This window comes from Aegilops tauschii, chromosome 5 (genome assembly GCF_002575655.3).
Source record: "Aegilops tauschii subsp. strangulata cultivar AL8/78 chromosome 5, Aet v6.0, whole genome shotgun sequence".
NCBI lineage: Eukaryota > Viridiplantae > Streptophyta > Magnoliopsida > Poales > Poaceae > Aegilops > Aegilops tauschii.
This window is the reverse complement of record NC_053039.3, coordinates 314,537,135-314,555,132: the sequence shown is the minus strand read 5'-3', so window position 1 is coordinate 314,555,132 and position 17,998 is coordinate 314,537,135. Positions and strand designations below refer to the sequence as shown.

Genomic DNA, 17,998 nt, shown 5'->3' with positions numbered 1-17,998 from the left:
TATGATCTCGGGGTCCTCTTCCGGACCGGCTTTCACTATGAGCGGGGGGATCGATTGTTTCTTCTGCAACCCGAGCTGGTCAACTTGTTCCCGCTTTTTTTACTTTCTTCTTTCTCCTCCTTCAATATTTTTGCTTGCCTACGAAGTTCATGTCCATAGTCGTCAGGCATATTCAGCTCGGCTTGGGACGGTGTCGTCAAAAAATCCTTAGCCCACTTCTTTTGCTTCTCAGTGAATACTTGCTTGGGCTCAGGCTCTTTTATCGCCTTCATATCCGCCTTCCATTTCTCATAATCAGCAGACGCGGCCAATTTGGTTTCAGCTTCACTAAGTTCCCAAGGCCTTGGGAGGAGAGGCTTCAGTGATGGCTCCGGTACCCTTGTGGTCTTAGGTACATAAGGGTCCGGGTTAATAGTCCAGGAGCGGGTTTCCTTGCTGTCCGCCTGCTTCTGCTTCTTCGCCGGAGGTGGATTGGGGGGCGTCGTACCCGCCGGAGGAGGATTGGGGGGCGTCGTACCCGCCGGAGGTTGTGGATCGGGGGACGGCGTCGAATGGCGTGAAGGAGGTGTAGGTGAACCACCACGACCACCACCACCGCCACCACCGCCGCCACCACCACCACCATCGGAGGGGGGTGGACTTGCTAGCCTTGGCGCCTCGCCTGGAAACACTATGTACTTCTTTTTCCATAGAATGAACTGGCGCTTGACATCTCCAAGTCTTCTCTCCCCTTCGGGTGTAGGTTTGTCAATCTCCAGGTCCTCAAACCCTTGGACTATGTCTTCCACCATGACACGAGCATAGCCATATGCAATGGGGTTGTTGTGGTGGAGTGCTCCAGGTGTACAGGGTAAAGCACTGCCGCTAGCTACCTTCGTGGAAACGTTCCCCACGGGATAATGCAGATCACATTCTTTCATCTCCTTTACATCATCCACGGGGTAGTGAGGCTCCGGTGCACGAATCTCGATCATCGGTGCACTAGCACCAGTCGGGGCATCCGTGGAAGCCACGCTGCTTCTCCGCTGCTGGCTTCCGCGATCCGCTTCATGATCTTCATGCGGCCCTGCAGCCGATTTTTCTTTTACTAGTTCATGCACGGTCTGCTTCAACTCATGCAGTTCCGATGCAAACTTCGTCATAAGATCTGCATCCTGGTCCGTCTTTCTCTTACGGCTTCTGTAACAGTACGGGTCATTGTCCTGGGAAAACCCTACTTTCCACGGAACTTTGCCTTTGCCTCGTACACGTCCTCCGTGTTCATCATTCCCGAGGGCTGTTGTCAGTGCGTCTTTCTCTCTGTTGAACTTGATCAAGCCCTCTTGAGCTTGGGTCATTGCGTCAATAAGGGCTTGGGTGGGAGAAAACTGTCTCTGCCGGTGAACACACACCCCTGTCTCCGGGTCTAGCGATCCCCCATGCCCGTACCACCAGCTTTTGGCCCTTGGGTCCCATCCCTCTGTACCTAGAGGGATTCCTCGCACCCTCAGGTCCTCCTCCATCTTCTGCCACCTAGGCTCCGAAAGGCGGTATCCTCCTGGCCCCATAATATGATGGAACTTTTTCTTACTCGCATTATCCTTATTTTTTCGATATTTCCTTGAAATGCTCCGATTGCTTTTGCCTCACAAATTCTGGCCAATCATCTTTCAGTTTCTCATGTTGTCCATTGAAATCCAGAGTCTTGCCCTTGTTGACATAGTCACGGGTTAAATTTTTCTTGAAGTTCCGGAATGCTTCGCCCATCTTCTGAAGAGCGAACTCTTTAACTAGCCTCCTCCTCTGACGTCCACCCGGAACCTCGTTACCGAATTCATCAACTTTGTTGTATTCCGGAGGTAGAATGAAATGTTCCATAAGCTTTCTCCAGCAATCCTTTTTCGTTCTCTTGTCGACAAAACTGAAACCAAGACGTGCCTTCTTTGGCTCCTTCCATTCCTGGACGGTGATCGGGACGTTGTCTCTAACAACGACTCCGCATTGGTTGATAAACTTTGAGGTGTGCTGTAGGGGCTTGCCGGTTTCACTGACAAACTCAATGGCATATGGTTCTCCTGTTTTCATCGCCTTGGATTTGCCACGCTTTGTCGTACTCGATCCGGAGGGCTAAAAAAAGAAAGAGAGTCGCGCGCGTTAATACATATGTATTCACATTTCAGTAAGTTTGTATCACGAGAGGCTCAATGTATATATATACCTCGCCGGAGGTGGTTGCTACTTGCAATTCGAGATCGTCGTTTGTTGACGGTTGACCTCCGTCGACAATGTCCGTTCCTTCACCTTCTTGATCATCGACAATCTCTGCTCCACCGTCAAGGTTCAGAAAAGAAGAGACTACATCCTCTTCTTGCTCATATTCTGAACCCGGCACATAAGGAATCTCGTTGTTGATGATGCCCATTAAATAACGTTCAGCCTCCGGATCCCTAAGCGGCTCGGCTCTATCGTCCGCCATATGTCACTCCTGCATGTAGTAAAAATTATTTAAGTATAAAGGAATTAAAAAATAAGATTAAGGGGACATAGAGGAGGAGGAATTAAAAAATAAGATTATTGAGCACTGCCAAGTATTTTGTTTTGTTTTCTTTGTTTTTCTTTTTGGTTTTCATTTGGTTTATTTCTTCTTCCTTTTTTCTTCTTTTTTTCTTCTTCTTCCTTTCTTCTTCCTCTTTCTTCTTTCTTTCTTCTTCTTCCTTTTTCTTTCTTCTTTCTTTCTTCTTCTTCCTTTTTCTTCCTTTCTTCTTCTTTTTTTCTTCTTCCTTTTTCTTTCTTCTTTCTTTTGGTTTTCATTTTTTTTCTTCTTCCTTTTTCTTTCTTCTTTCTTTTGGTTTTCATTTTTTTTCTTCTTCCTTTTTCTTTCTTCTTTTTTTCTTCTTCCTTTTTATTTCTTCTTTCGTTCTTCTTTCTTTTTTTCTTCTTCCTTTTTTTCTTTCTTTCTTCTTTCTTTTTTTCTTCTTCCTTTTTTTTTCTTCTTTCTCTTGGTTTTCATTTGGTTTTCTTTCTTCTTTCTTTTTTGTTTTCATTTGGTTTCTTTTGTTTTGTTTTCTTTTTTTTCTTCTTCCTTTTTCTTTCTTCTTCCTTTTTTCTTCTTCCTTTTTCTTTCTTCTTTCTTTTCTTCTTTTTTCATTTGGTTTCTTTCTTCTTCTTCCTTTTTCTTTCTTCTTTCTTTCTTCTTCTTCCTTTCTTCTTCCTTTCTTCTTCTTTTTTTCTTCTTCCTTTTTCTTTCTTCTTTCATTTGGTTTTCATTTTTTTCTTCTTCCTTTTTCTTTCTTCTTTTTTTCTTCTTCCTTTTTCTTCTGTTTTCTTTTGTTTTCTTTTGTTTTTCTTCTGTTTTTTTCTTCCTTTTTCCTTTTTCCTTTTTTCTTCTGTTTTTTTCTTCTGTTTTTTTCTTCTGTTTGTTTTTCTTCTGTTTTCTTTTGTTTTCTTTTTTCTTTCTTCTTCCTTTTTCTTTTGTTTTCTTTTTTCTTTCTTCTTCCTTTTTCTTTTGTTTTCTTTTTTTTCTTCCTTTTTCCTTTTTTCTTCCTTTTTCCTGTTTTTCTTTTGTTTTCTTCTTCCTTTCTTCTTCTTCTTCTTCCTTTTTCTTTCTTCTTCTTCCTTTTTCCTTTTTTCTTCTGTTTTTTTCTTCTGTTTGTTTTTCTTCTGTTTTCTTTTGTTTTCTTTTTTCTTTCTTCTTCCTTTTTCTTTTGTTTTCTTTTTTTCTTCCTTTTTCCTTTTTTCTTCCTTTTTTCTTGTTTTTCTTCTGTTTTTCTTTTGTTTTCTTCTTCCTTTTTTCTTCTTCTTCTTCCTTTTTCTTTCTTCTTCTTCCTTTTTGTTTCTTCTTCTTCCTTTTCCGGCGGCGGGAGGCGCGCGGAGGACGGCAGGCAGGGGCAGCGGGCCGCGGGCGGCAGGGCGGCGGGCGGCGGGCAAGGGCAAGGGCAGGGGCACGCTGCGGCGGCGGCGGAGCGCTAAGGGCAGGGCACGGGCGGCGGCGGCGCTCACTGGGGACGGCGGCGGCGGCGCGCAGGGCTTCGGCGTCGGCGTCAGCGTCGGGGCAGGGCGTCGGCGTCGGCGTCGGGGCAGGGCTTCGGCATCGATCGGCGTCGGGGCAGGGCTTCGGCGTCGAGAGAGGAGAATGGGAAGTGGCGGAAACTGCTAAGTGCAGTATATATAGACATACCTTTAGTCCCGGTTGGGGAGGCGGACCGCGACTAAAGGTACCCTTTAGTCGCGGTTGGCCACACCAGCCGCGACTAAAGGGTACCTTTAGTCGCGGTCCGCCTCCCCAACCGGGACTAAAGGGTTTTGGCACCGCTTTCGTTCCCGCGCAGAAAGAGCCTTTAGTCGCGGTTGGGGACAACAACCGCGACTAAAGGGTACCCTTTAGTCGCGGTCCGCCTCCCGAACCGGGACTAAAGGTCCTTTTTCATATAAAATAAAACTAATTCATTTTAAAATCTTAAAAATACAATTATATATCAAAAAAATCAGAAAAATAAAACTAATTCATTTTAAAATCTTAAAAATACAATTATATATCAAAAAAATCAGAAAAATAAAACTAATTCATTTTAAAATCTTGAAAATACAAATAATATATCAAAAAATCAGAAAAATAAAACTAATTCATTTTAAAATCTTAAAAATACAATTATATATCAAAAAATTAGAAAAATAAAACTAATTCATTTTAAAATCTTAAAAATACAAATAATATATCAAAAAAATCAGAAAAATAAAACTAATTCATTTTAAAATCTTAAAAATACAATTAATATATCAAAAAATCAGAAAAATAAAACTAATTCATTTTAAAATCTTAAAAATACAAATAATATATCAAAAAAATCAGAAAAATAAAACTAATTCATTTTAAAATCTTAAAAATACAATTATATATCAAAAAAATCAGAAAAATAAAACTAATTCATTTTAAAATCTTAAAAATACAAATAATATATCAAAAAAATCAGAAAAATAAAACTAATTCATTTTAAAATCTTAAAAATACAAATATATATCAAAAAAATCAGAAAAATAAAACTAATTCATTTTAAAATCTTAAAAATACAAATAATATATCAAAAAATTCAGTTCATCGATCCCTTGAAGGTTTGACAAAAGGTTTGATACATCATTCAGTTCATCGACCAAATACAAAGTTTGGTACAATAAATTATTACACATCAATTCTTCCCTTGTGTCCCTGCTTGCTTACGATTGTGCCGTATCCATGGAGCATCCTCATCATTTAACTTAATGCTTGGGTCAGTGTTCACTTTGAAGGGCGGAATTTCACCAAACATATTATAATCTTCTGACATGTCTGTCTTGTCCTCCACTCCCACGATGTTTCTTTTCCCTGAAAGAACAATGTGGCGCTTTGGATCATCGCATGATGTACTGATCGTTTTCTTATCTTTCTGTTTTCTCGGTTTGCTACTCATGTCCTTCAAATAAAAAACCTGAGCGACATCTTTGGCAAGGACGAATGGTTCGTCAAGGTAACCAAGATTGTTGAAATCCACCATTGTCATTCCGTATTGCTCGTCCACCTTTACCCCACCTCCTGTTAGCTTGAACCATTTGCACCGGAACAAAGGGACCTTAAAGGAGGGTCCATAGTCAAGTTCCCATATCTCCTCTATGTAACCATAATATGTGACCTTTCGCCCATTCTCGGTTGCTGCATCAAAGCGGACACCACTGTTTTGGTTGGTGCTCTTTTTATCTTGGGCGATGGTGTAAAATGTATTCCCATTTATCTCGTACCCTTGGAAAATCGTTATAGTCGAAGATGGTTTCTTGGCCAACATGTACAGCTGATCTCCAACATCATTGTCATTCATTAAATGTTTTCGCAACCAACTGCCGAAAGTCTCCATGTGGGCCTTTCTAATCCAGGATTCAGGCTTCCCTGGGTTGTCCGAGCGTAAAATATTCTTGTGTTGCTCGAAGTACGGAGCCACAAAGCTGGAATTTTGCAGAACTGTGTGGTGTGCTTCAGTCATAGAATGACCGTCCATACATATCGTGGATTTCCTTCCGATCTTGCCTTTTCCACTTAGTCTCCCCTCGTGCCGCGATTGAGGAATACCAATCGGCTTAAGGTTAGGAACATAGTCAATACAGAACTCAATTACCTCCTCATTTCCATAGCCCTTGACGATGCTTCCTTCTGGCCTAGCACGGTTACGAACATATTTCTTTAATACTCCCATGAACCTCTCAAAGGGGAACATATTGTGTAGAAATACAGGACCGAGAATGGAAATCTCTTCGACTAGGTGGAGCAGGAGGTGCGTCATAATATCGAAGAAGGATGGTGGGAACACCAACTCGAAACTGACAAGGCATTGGACCACATCGTTCTGTAACCGTGGTAGATCTTCTGGATTGATTACCTTCTGAGAGATTGCATTGAGGAATGCACATAGCTTCACAATGGCTACTCGAACATTTTCCGGTAGGAGCCCCCTCAAAGCAATCGGAAGCAATTGCGTCATAATCACGTGGCAGTCGTGAGACTTCAGGTTTTGGAACTTTTTCTCCGCCATGTTTATTATTCCCTTTATATTCGACGAGAAGCCAGACGGGACCTTCATACTGCTCAGGCATTCAAAAAAAATGACCTTCTCTTCTTTGGTAAGAGCGTAGCTGGCACGACCTTGAAACCATTCCAGATGCCGGTCATCTGGGTCTTTCAAAAGTTGCTGGTCCTGCCGTGCTTCCTTTGTATCATTTGTCTTCCCATACACGCCCAAGAAGCTTAGCAGGTTCACGCAAATATTCTTCGTAACATGCATCACGTCGATTGCAGAGCGGACATCTAGGACTTTCCAATATTCTAGCTCCCAAAATATAGATTTCTTCTTCCACATGGGTGCGTGCCCGTCAACTCCCCGCGGAACTGATTGTCCGCCAGGACCCTTTCCAAAGATGACTTTCAAATCCTTGACCATATCAAATATCTTAGCACCAGTACGTTCCGCAGGCTTCGGCCGGTGATCTGCCTTGCCGTTGAAATGCTTGCCTTTCTTTCTTACGTTATGATTTCAGGGAAGAAATCGACGATGACCCAGGTACACGTTCTTCTTACAATTAACCAAACGTACACTTTCAGTCTCATGTAAGCAGTGCGTGCATGCATTGTATCCCTTATTTGTCTGTCCCGAAAGGTTACTGAGAGCAGGCCAATCGTTGATGGTTACAAAAAGCAACGCTCGTAGGTCAAATTCCTCTCCTTTGTGCTCATCCCAGACACGTACACCAGGTCTGGCCCACAACTGTAAAAGTTCATCAACTAATGGCCTTAGGTACACATCGATGTCGTTCCCGGGTTGCTTTGGACCTTGGATGAGCACTGGCATCATAATGAACTTCCGCTTCATGCACAACCAAGGAGGAAGGTTGTAGATGCATAGAGTCACGGGCCAGGTGCTATGGCTGGAGCTCTGCTCGCCAAAAGGATTCATGCCATCAGTACTTAGACCAAATCTTATGTTCCTTGCGTCAGCTGCAAAATCTTTGAACACTCTGTCGATCTTTCTCCATTGCGTTCCATCAGCGGGGTGTCTCAACTCCCCGTCGGACTTACGGTCCTCTTTGTGCCATCGCAACGACTTGGCATGCTTTTTGTTCATGAACAGACGTTTCAACCGTGGTATTATAGGAGCATACCACATCACCTTGGCGGGAACCCTCTTCCTGGGTTTCTCGCCCTCAACATCGTCACCAGGGTCATCGCCTCTGATCTTATAACGCAATGCAGTGCATACAGGGCATTCATTCAAATTCTCGTATTCACCGCGGTAGAGGATGCAGTCGTTAATGCATGCATGTATCTTCAGAACCTCTAAACCTAGAGGGCAGACAACCTTCTTTGCTTCATACGTACTGGCGGGCAACTCGTTATTCTTCGGAAACATATTCTTCAACATTTTCAGCAAATTTTCAAATGATGAGTCACCTACACCTTCCTGTGCCTTCCATTTTAGCAAATCCAGTGTGCAGCCCAGCTTTTTCAGACTATTATCGCATCCTGGATACAACGACTTTTTGTGATCCTCTAACATGCGATCCAAATTCTCCCTATCCTTGTCAGTTTCGCAGCGTCTCCGTGCATCAGCAATGGTCCGACCAAGATCATCAGCGGGCTCGTCATGTGCCTCTTCTTCACCTTCACCTAACCCTTCCCCACCTTCAGCATCATCCTCCATGAAAGTATCACCGAAATGATCATGATAGTTGTCATCGATATCATCCCCTTCTTCATCTTCTTCCATTCTAACCCCTCTTTCTCCATGCTTGGTCCAACAATTATAGCTTGGCATGAAACCGTGCCGAAGCAGGTGCATGTGAACGTCTCTTGAGGAGGAGTAACCCTTCTGATTCTTACAGACAGCACATGGACAGATAATAAAACCTTGCTGCTTGTTCGCATTTGCCACTACGAGGAAATCTTTCAAACCCGTAGTGAACTCGCCGGAGAGTCGGGAACCGTACATCCATTGCCGATTCATCTGCATTATTATTATATAAAGTATATAATTAACCATCATGCATTTGTTAAACTAACTAGCTAGAAATAATACAAATTAAACAATGAACTACACACATGCATATTTTATCAATGACACATGAAAGGTTCAAGTTGCTAACCGCGATCGCGGAGGAAAAATAAATGAGAAAGCTCAAGTGTGGCTTGGACACTTCATATCATGTTTGTTTCAGGCTCTCGGGCATTTCATCGAACACCTTGTGTGCATAGGAGGAACCGAAAGCAAACCCACCACCCCCTTCTGAAAATTGTGAAGTGAGCTGAGTCCTATATATAGGGATGGGCCTTTAGTCCCGGTTGGCCTGGCCAACCGCGACTAAAGGCCTTCGGGGACCATTAGTCCCGGTTGGCCAGGCCAACCGGGACTAAAGCCCCTCCCGTCCGCCAGCTGGATGGGCTTTTAGTCGCGGTTGGCCTGGCCAACCGCGACTAAAGGCCTTCGGGGACCTTTAGTCCCGGTTGCCCAGGCCAACCGGGACTAAAGCCCCTCCCGTCCGCCAGCTGTCGACCGAGCGCGCTGGGCCCAGATAGTTGGTCGCGGGTTTCCTCCCGAACCGCGACTAAAGGCCCCTTTTGTCGCGGTTCGATTGTTTTGGGGACTAATAGGGGCGTATGGAAGCCTCTTTTTCTACTAGTGATTAGTTGTAATTCTTTTTCGGGACGATGTATTAGTTCTAAATTATTGCCGGACACCAATTTCATATCCATATACGTAGACATGGCATCTCCCTTCCGAGTAGCATAATGGTTTATACTTTTCCATTAGCAAATCCGTTCCAATAAACCTGTGTATATCCTACTGTGTTTAGAAGAAAAGAATGTGTATGCATGTGTTGTACGTTTCCAATGAAACATGTGTATACGCTTCAATATCATTATACTCCCTCCGTTCCTAAATATTAGTCTTTTTAAAGATTTCAATAAGGAATATATACGGAGCAAAATAAGTGAATCTACATTCTAAAATATGTCTATCTACATCTGTATGTATTTTTTTAAATCTCTAAAGGGACTTATATTAACTCTTAAAATCTTTTAATCTCAGTCTTTGTTATTTGGATCAACAGAACATGTATTTCAAGCCTATATGAATTAACGTGATGGCTTATTTGTGTCTTGTTTTAGTAATATATTAGTTTTTTACGCAATAATATAATATATTTAATCTAAATATGATGATGTGCAATGTTAACTCTTCTATTTGATTTAAAACATTGTTATAAATTAAGCTATTTGTGGAATTTTATTCCTATGAAACCTTTTTTTTACTTCTATTAATGCAAAATTATTTTTTCTTTCAATAAATTCAACTTTCTATTTTTTATTTACCTGATGACATTATCATGAGGTCGTTGCATGCAATGCTACTCCAACTCTTATTCTAATTGGTGCGGTCACCACATGCATGTTTCTTTTTAACGATCTGGTTCCTTTACTTATCCGTGTTGGACTCAACTTGTAGTACGTTTCAACGACACATGTTGATATTTGCTGTGTTTTTTTTGTTCCGATTGGCTGTTGATAGGACGTAGAGTACATGTTATTTTTTCACGTAGTTACGTGTCGGATTCTAAGAATTGTACACGATATTGTTCTACGTAACTTTTAGAACTTTTACCTAAAAAAACTTTTGGAACTTTTAATCTCAACCATTATATACTTTCAATCTCAGCCGTTCAAATATCATAACTTTAGACTGCTCAATCTCCACCGTTACTTTTCTATCATAATAGAAGATAGATAGTCTATCATAATAGAAGATAGATAGATACGGACGGGCCGTTGGTTGCGCCTGCGGGAAGGGGGGAACAGGACTCCCAGTCCGTGATCATAATGGTGAATTTCTATCAGCACAGGTCGTGTTTGGTTGCCCGTATAGGGCCCAATCAGGCCCGCGCGAAAAGAAAGAAGCATGTTTGGTTGCCCGTTTTCATTGTGGGCCTGCACCGCACGCTTCTTAAAGCAGCTCATAGCCTGCCTCGCTGGAAACGCACGAATCGGCAGTTTCTGGTGAGCCAGGCCGAGGCAAGCGCTAGCGGGCCCTTGCATAGTGGAGATGGGAGAGATGCTAGGTGATTAGCTGAGGTCTTCTTCAACCTCGAGTAAGCTTCTATCTAATCTCCTCTCTCTGATCTACACAATGGTGCTTCGATTCGAGGTAAGCTCTACACGAAAAAGATGCACCTCGATGCTATGGTTCCATTCAGGCGATCGGTTCGTAATTTCGTCGGCTGTAAGTTCTTAATTTCGTCTTCCCATTTGAAACTGTTCTTGACGAATTTTGTCAGATTCGTCACGCACGATCGATCGTTTGAGTTTTCCTTTGACCGGCAGCCTAATCTCGCAGTTCCTCACAACATTCGTGTTGTAAGTTTTTGGTTTTGACGATTATAGCTTCATCTTTTTTTGGACAGCAGTCTACTGCACTGACGATCCTGAGTGCTTGTGCTACTGCTGCGGCTGGTGGTGCGGCGGCGGCGCGGCCGCGACGAGGAGCGCCGCGCAGCAGGCGGCGACGGCGAGCAGAGCCACCGTTGGCGCGGACGGCCTGGTCCCCGCCCCCATTTGTCTCTCTCGCCGGCGTTGTGCTCCGGTCCGGGATGGCAGGCGGCCGGCGACCCCTCCCTCGACCTCCCTTCTTCACCGCCTCAGTCACCAGCGCGAATCAAGACGGCCGCGGCCCAGGGCGCAGCTGCGGGAGCAAGCTGGAGGGAGCAGCGACCAATTGAGAGAGGTCGGCCCTGGTTTGCTTGCTCAGCTCGCAGCCAAGTCGGTGCTGCTTGCTATTGCTAGTCCTCCTCGTCTCCGGGTCGCTGCCGGCGTGCGTTGGACCGTCCCTCTCAGCCCCTCGCGGTATACCATGGCGCGAGCACTGCATTCTCCTCCTCTGTCGACTGTCTTTACGCGAGCACCGCAACTAGTTCGTCAACGGTGTCGCTCGCCGTGCCGCCGACGGGGTCGCTCGTTGACGACTCCATGCTCGTCATGTCGGACACGGCGCCACAGTCCGGCGCACACTGCATTTCTTCTCCCCCTCCCTCTGCTAGCTCTTAACCCTGTGTGGTGCAAGTGCTAGCTCTTAATCACATCCCATGCGGGCAACCAAACACCGTGTTCATGTGCCACTTGGGCTAATGCAGGCAACCAAACAAAGTGCACTTGGGTATTACCTAATGCAGCGACCCTCGATGCAGGCAACCAAACAACTTGCAGATGACGCATTTGGGGCTGTTTTTGCTCACCCAGGCTGGGTTGAGAAGTGTATGCAATGCGACTACTGTTTGAAACTTGAACCAAACACGCCTACAGTGCGTGTCATATTGGGCGTGACTGACTCCTTAATTCTCTGAGTTGTTTGCTTGCCCAGATGCTGTGTACTCCCTCCGTTCCTAAATATAAGTCTTTCTAGAGATTTCAACAAGTGACTACATACAAAGCAAAATGAGTAAATCTACACTTTAAAATATGTCTATATACATCCGTATGTTGTTGTCCATTTGAAATGTCTAAAAAGACTTATATTTAGGAACGGAGGGAGTATATGGCAAGAGATAAGGGATTTCAGTTTGTGCTCATTGAAACTGATAGCCAAGCTGTGAAAGCTATGTGGGAGAATCGAACAGAGGGAAGTCAGTTGGTGTCCATATTATCAGGGAGATTGAAGAGGTGATCCTAAGTATGCAGTGGTTTGAGCTTCATTACGTGAGTAGGAAAGTTAATTTTGCTGCTCAGTTTTGTGCTAAAGAAGCTCTCACTGTAGAGTCGTGTGTAATATGACTATGTAGCCCCTGGGTTTCTGTCAAGCGTGTTGCACGCAGGCATGCATCTGCTATATGAATAAAATGCTGGAGAGCGGAGTTATAAAAAAAAACTCGGCTTAAAACACCACAGTTGACGCAAGGCATGAAACATAGCCAAGAAAAATCGGTGTTTGGCAGCATCAACAGGGCCGGCCCTGAGGGGGGGGAGGGGGGGCGGCCGCCCCGGGGCCCCCCACTCCAGGGCCCCCCACCAAGGTACGTACGTGGTAGCCTACCGACGTAAAGATCAGCAGATACGTAGCAGTTTCGCAGCTACGCGCTGGCCCTGGGCTAGGCAAGCAGTCACACATGCAGCTCTCGGTAGCCCACACGCACGCACATATCCCACTCGTTCAGTCAGGGCCCATATATAGGCCGAACTCCTTGTAGTCGTCGTAGGGTTGTACGAGTTATCGCGTGATGCATGTTAAAGTTTACTATAATTCCCTTCCTTAAAAGAAGTATCCTAATTCACATCTATTTTAAAAAGAGTTTCCCTAATTTCATTCCCAGATCAGATCGAGGCTTAAAGTCTTCGAGTATCCCAGCCGCGATCGCGATCTTTAAACGGAGTCGCCGTTTCATGGCTGAACTCCGCTCTTCCATCTCTAGTGCTCTACTCCATCAACGCCATCACGGGAATCACCTAGCACACACGTGATCATCACATAGCCAAGCGCTTGCCCCAGACGCATATACACGCCGCGTCAATGCCGAGCACCCAATTAGACAATTATTGACACCGATTCAACCGATCTAAGGTAATATCATATTCATGATTTTGTATGGCGGGCGAAACGGCCAAGATCACGGGAGATCGTGCTGATTTAGGGTAAAATTTTGTTGTAAATTTGGTCATGCTGATTTAGGCTAAAATTTTGTTGTAAATTTGGTTGCTGCGTTTTCCTTTATCCGACGATTTTAATCATTGGTCAAACTATCATTCATTATTCCTTATACGTTAATTGATAATTAAGTAATTATCTTTATCAACATGATGCATTGTTTGTTTGTCGTACTCCTTCCGTTCTAAATATGTCCTTTTTTGCGATCTCAATACGGACTACATACATATGTATATAAACATATTTTAGAGTGTAGATTCACTCATTTTGCTCCGTATGTAGTCTCTATTTGAATCTCTAAAAAATACTTATATTTACGAAAAGAGGGAGTACTTTTGATGCAAAATTGGGCCCCTCATTTTTAGTTTCGCCCCGGGCCCCCAAAATCTCAGGACCGGCCCTGAGCATCAACAGCAAACAATAGTAAGAGTATTATTTTGTCAGTCCCGACTTACAGGTAATCATAACAGAGTGATGCATCCAGCCACTAGGTAAAGCTAACTAGTACTCCCTCCGTAAACTAATATAGGAGTGTTTAGAATACTATTTTAATGATTTAAACGCTCTTATATTTGTTTACAGAGGGAGTACATGGCTCAGATTGGGATGATCGGGCAGGTAATAAAACGAGTCAGAGCACGCAGTGGATACTTAAGTTTTCAATGTTGTAACGTTGGGACTTGTGGTGGATAAGCTGGAGCCCGTCGGCGCAGCGGACCACCTCCACGCCAGTCAAGAGAGTTTGCACACCCCCATTTCCACCCAAACTCCTAATATTCTCCAACTCGTCCTCCTCCTGGTGTTCAGACCTGTTCTTCCTGCAGTGGGTGGCGATGCAAAACTTGCCTGAGCCCAGGTTCACCAAGGCACGCCCCACCGGCAGCAACTCATCAGGCAGGAGATCGAGGTATTCCCAATCATGCAGGGGTGAAGGAGCAGATTCCGCCATGGCAGAGGATGAAAGGTCAATGCACATAAGCGATTTTGCCAGGTGCCAGGGGCCTGGAGGCCGAACCAGAGTCCAAGCTCAGGGACATACTCTGCTGCGCGGTGGAAGGGCAGCACCCAGCTGCCAGTGTGGCTCCACACCTCCCTCGAAATATCAAAGGTGTATGTGCCGTTCTTGGATGACGCGCATATGGTGGAGTTGTCAATCACCGCCGCTGCAACAAGAGGACTGGTGCGGGACGGTGGAGACGGCAGAGGACTCCAGTACCACTTATTGTACAGTAACGGATAGGTAGATAAGCCAACCTTGCAGTAATTGAAGAACTCAAAGCTGTCGTCCAAGCTGTTCATGACGTAGAGGCCGTGATCATCTTCGTGGTCCAAGAAATTGCCGCTGCTGCATCGGTTCCTAATGGATACGGTGATGGAATCATACGGTTTGCAGAACGAAAGACTTCATGTCCATATCGTAGACTGAGGAGTTGCAAGAAGGGTATGTGAACATGACAGAGGACTCTCCCTGCTCAGGCAGGAGGGAGAAGAAACGCATGTTACTGGCGGCAGCAGTGCTGGGTGGCACCGAGAAGTTGACCAAAGTACTTGGCGGGCGCTTGCAGCTCGAGATCGTTGATGGCCATCCCCCATGCTTCTTCTTCCTTGCATTTGCATCTTCATGGGCTGTTGTTGCGTCTTTTGCTGTCGGATAGAAGAGATGGGTGGAGAGCTTGATGCGGCACAGCGAATACATTCTACTGCCATACTCGTGCAGGACCATATTCAGAAACTTGCGACCCATCGAACCAACTAATCCTCGAATACCCTGAGTCCCAAAGAGATAAAATACAATAGAATTAATTGACGAGACTTGAATACATCGGGAATACTGTAATAGAGAGATAAAAGGATGCGAAAGTTGCAATCTTTTGACGGGAACAAGAAAACCCCAAAAGTCCATACCTGTAGCAGTAATATGCAATTCTCTGAGCCTCCAATTCCTAACTTCAGATCTGGAGCCTTCGGAACGCGAACTAATTCCGAATTTTCAGAACAAGAAACTCTGCTGTGCAGTCATAGATGCGAATCACGCACGAGCGCAGGGCATGGAGGGCTTAAGCTGCTCGATCAGCGGACATGCTTGTCTATCCAGCCATGGCCTGCTGAGCTTTCGGAGGTGGTGAGGAAGCGGTGAGAGGGTTGGAGAAATGCGGCGGCGTTGCGAGTAGGTCAAGCCCCTTCTATATATACTAGTTGAGTGTCCGTGCGTTGCCACGGGACAATAAACTTGTACGTCCGTCACCATTGTTGTTGGTCGCCAACGCTGATCCAACCTTGCTAGTTGTCCCACTATTCTCCACAAATGCGCGATCAGTCTTTTGAGGATCTAGAACCTTCATTATCCGAAAAAAATTGAAACAACATTCATGACCCTAATAACCCCTCCAGCTAAATGCGTTCATTCCATAAAATGTTCAATATGTGGGAAAAGCAAAACATGGGCTATAAAAATAAATCTATAATAGCGAAGTTAGATGATACTCCCTCCGTCCCATAATGTACGATGTCTTTTGACACTACATTAGTGCCAAAAAGCATCTTACATTATGGGACGGAGGGAGTAGCTCAGAACTTCTTCAGTTAGCAGTTAGCACAATGAATCTGGATAAAATAGTGGGCTAGCTAGTCCTCTAATCTGGTTGCCTAAAGATCCCACTATTGTCAAAGTTAAGCAGTGTTGCTAATTGTACTTAGTCAAGTGCTATTATAGCTTGTATAAACGCAAGTAGTTCCTAGGTTGTATCATCATGAGTTGAAGAAACATAAACAACATGTACGTTGCATGCCAGTGGCTGCTATACCATCAGCTTTCGTGTGCGTGTGTGTTGCTAGTCGATCAATCAGTGCCCCGATTTGAGCTATTTCGCTAGCTACTCTGCTACCAGACTTGATCCATCTGAGTTTCAGAAATTTATATATGCTAGTGGTTTATATAGCTTGATCCAGGATCATACAAGTATCCTTCATAAATTTCGTAGACATGTCCGGTAACACGAAGATGTTTCAGAACATTCTGTCCAGGAACTTTAAAGATCTAATAAAAAGAGGAGTTGTTGTCTATCAGGCCTTTTTATTGTTTAAAACTATGGATTTATTTCCCAATTGATCCAGGAAATGAACTGGGTGCAAAGAACAGGAAATCAATTTTGGATACATTTTTGACTGAATCGGTCATTCTCTTCCAACGCACATAGAAGAATTGATCAACACATTTTATTGGTCTATGAGTGCAGTCCATGAGAAGAATCAATAACACATATGCTCAAAGTAGAGTAACTAACGTAGTGACTGCCAAAGTGCAAATTCCATTGCCAGTTTCATACCAGAACTATAGTTTCAGCTAATAAACTTAGCTTAAATTATCTATCCTAACTCGTAAAACATGAATCTGGCAACTGAATTCTCATGTAACTAAGAAAATCCTAATCATAAACTGAGTAAATAAATACAACTTTGTGTACAAACCTCACATGATTCCTCCACCACGCTCCTTCACTGTCATCTGATTACTCCATGGCAGACTGAATAGGACACCACGCACATAGTCAAATGAGAATAAAACAATCACACCAATACCGATCAGAGTACACACTCGTTGCCACGGAAACTCCCGGCTGCTAGCGTGCAAAGGCTCCTTTTCCTTCCAAGGTCGCTTCTCTTACTTCGGACCAGACCAACACAATTTTGAACCAGAGAACATAGATCACACTCCCCGCATAATAAAAAACATAGATCGCACCATGAGGGAGGAAGAAAGGTCGCTCACAGGTCCATGAGCAGGTGAGAGGAGGAAGCATAGGCGAAGGCGATCCAGGCAGGGTAGCGATCGTCGCCCAGGGCAATCGGTACATCGACGTCTTTGGTCTTCCTCCTCCAACCTCTCTGCAATCACTGAGATCGGCAGCACCTCATCCTCCTCCTGGACGGCCCGCCCACGGAGATTGGAGTTGTTCCTCTTCCTCACCTTGCACGGCCGCGAGGCGCGAATGGTCGGGCTCGCCGACATGGCGGCCTTCATCATAGCGTCCTGCCTCAGCCCCTCCCCCCGTCAACGAAGCGCTCCTTCTCGTCGAGCTTTCTCCTAGACTCGGTGAGGACGAGATGAGATGGCAAGAGCGAGGATCCACCGTGTGCTGCTGCTCAAGTTCGCTAAGAAGGACGGCGGCGGCGATTCCTCTCCGGAGAGCCACGGGATAGACAACGAGGGATTTGGAGGAGTTGGAGGTGGGGGAGGTGGGATGTGCGTTCGTGGTTTTGTCGTTCATGCGAGGCGTGGTGGGGGAGGCGATCCGATTTTTTCGCGTGCGGGGACTCCGCGCGATGGCTGTCGTAGGAGGCGGGGGAATCGAAGGAGGTGGTCGAACTAGAAGGGGAGGTTGAACCATCACGACGTTCGATCCCCTTTATAATAGTAGAGATCAGTAAGCCGATGGTATTTGGACCATGGGCTAGACGAGTCTTCAGTTATCGCTGGGCTGGGCCGACCAGGATAAATAGCTTATTTGGGCCTGCCCATGGATAGCGCTCCTAGGACGGTTTTCTTCCCCAAATCACTTTTTTAGGGGTCCCAAATCACTTCTTTTGTAACCACAAGGAGAGACCTCCTGGTGAGCTCCACGTCACGCTTGGCCAGCTCGCCCTGGGCGGCCTTCAACTCATCTTGAGCATGGCGGAACCAGTCCTGCGCCTCGGCGACGCGCCCCTGGAGGTCCGCCTCCGCCTTCTCCACCACCGCCGTCCTGGACTTGGCCTTGTCCAAACGGGCGCGGTGGAGCGCCTGGAGCTTCCGAAAGCTGGCGCCCATGGCCTGGAGC

General features: G+C 45.1%; 1 long non-coding RNA gene across 2 annotated transcripts; it reads right to left on the bottom strand.

Moving 5' to 3' along the window:
• Positions 1–13,539: 13,539 nt before the first annotated feature.
• LOC109770113 (uncharacterized) lies at positions 13,540–17,546 on the bottom strand. Of its 2 annotated transcripts, none has more exons than XR_012184724.1 (3): positions 16,650–17,546; positions 15,087–15,517; positions 13,540–14,949 (listed from the first exon to the last, which is right to left on the bottom strand). It is a non-coding gene; the product is annotated as an uncharacterized lncRNA (long non-coding RNA). The 2 variants fall into 2 exon arrangements; XR_012184725.1 differs by having other exon boundaries at positions 15,087–15,473.
• Positions 17,547–17,998: the final 452 nt, after the last annotated feature.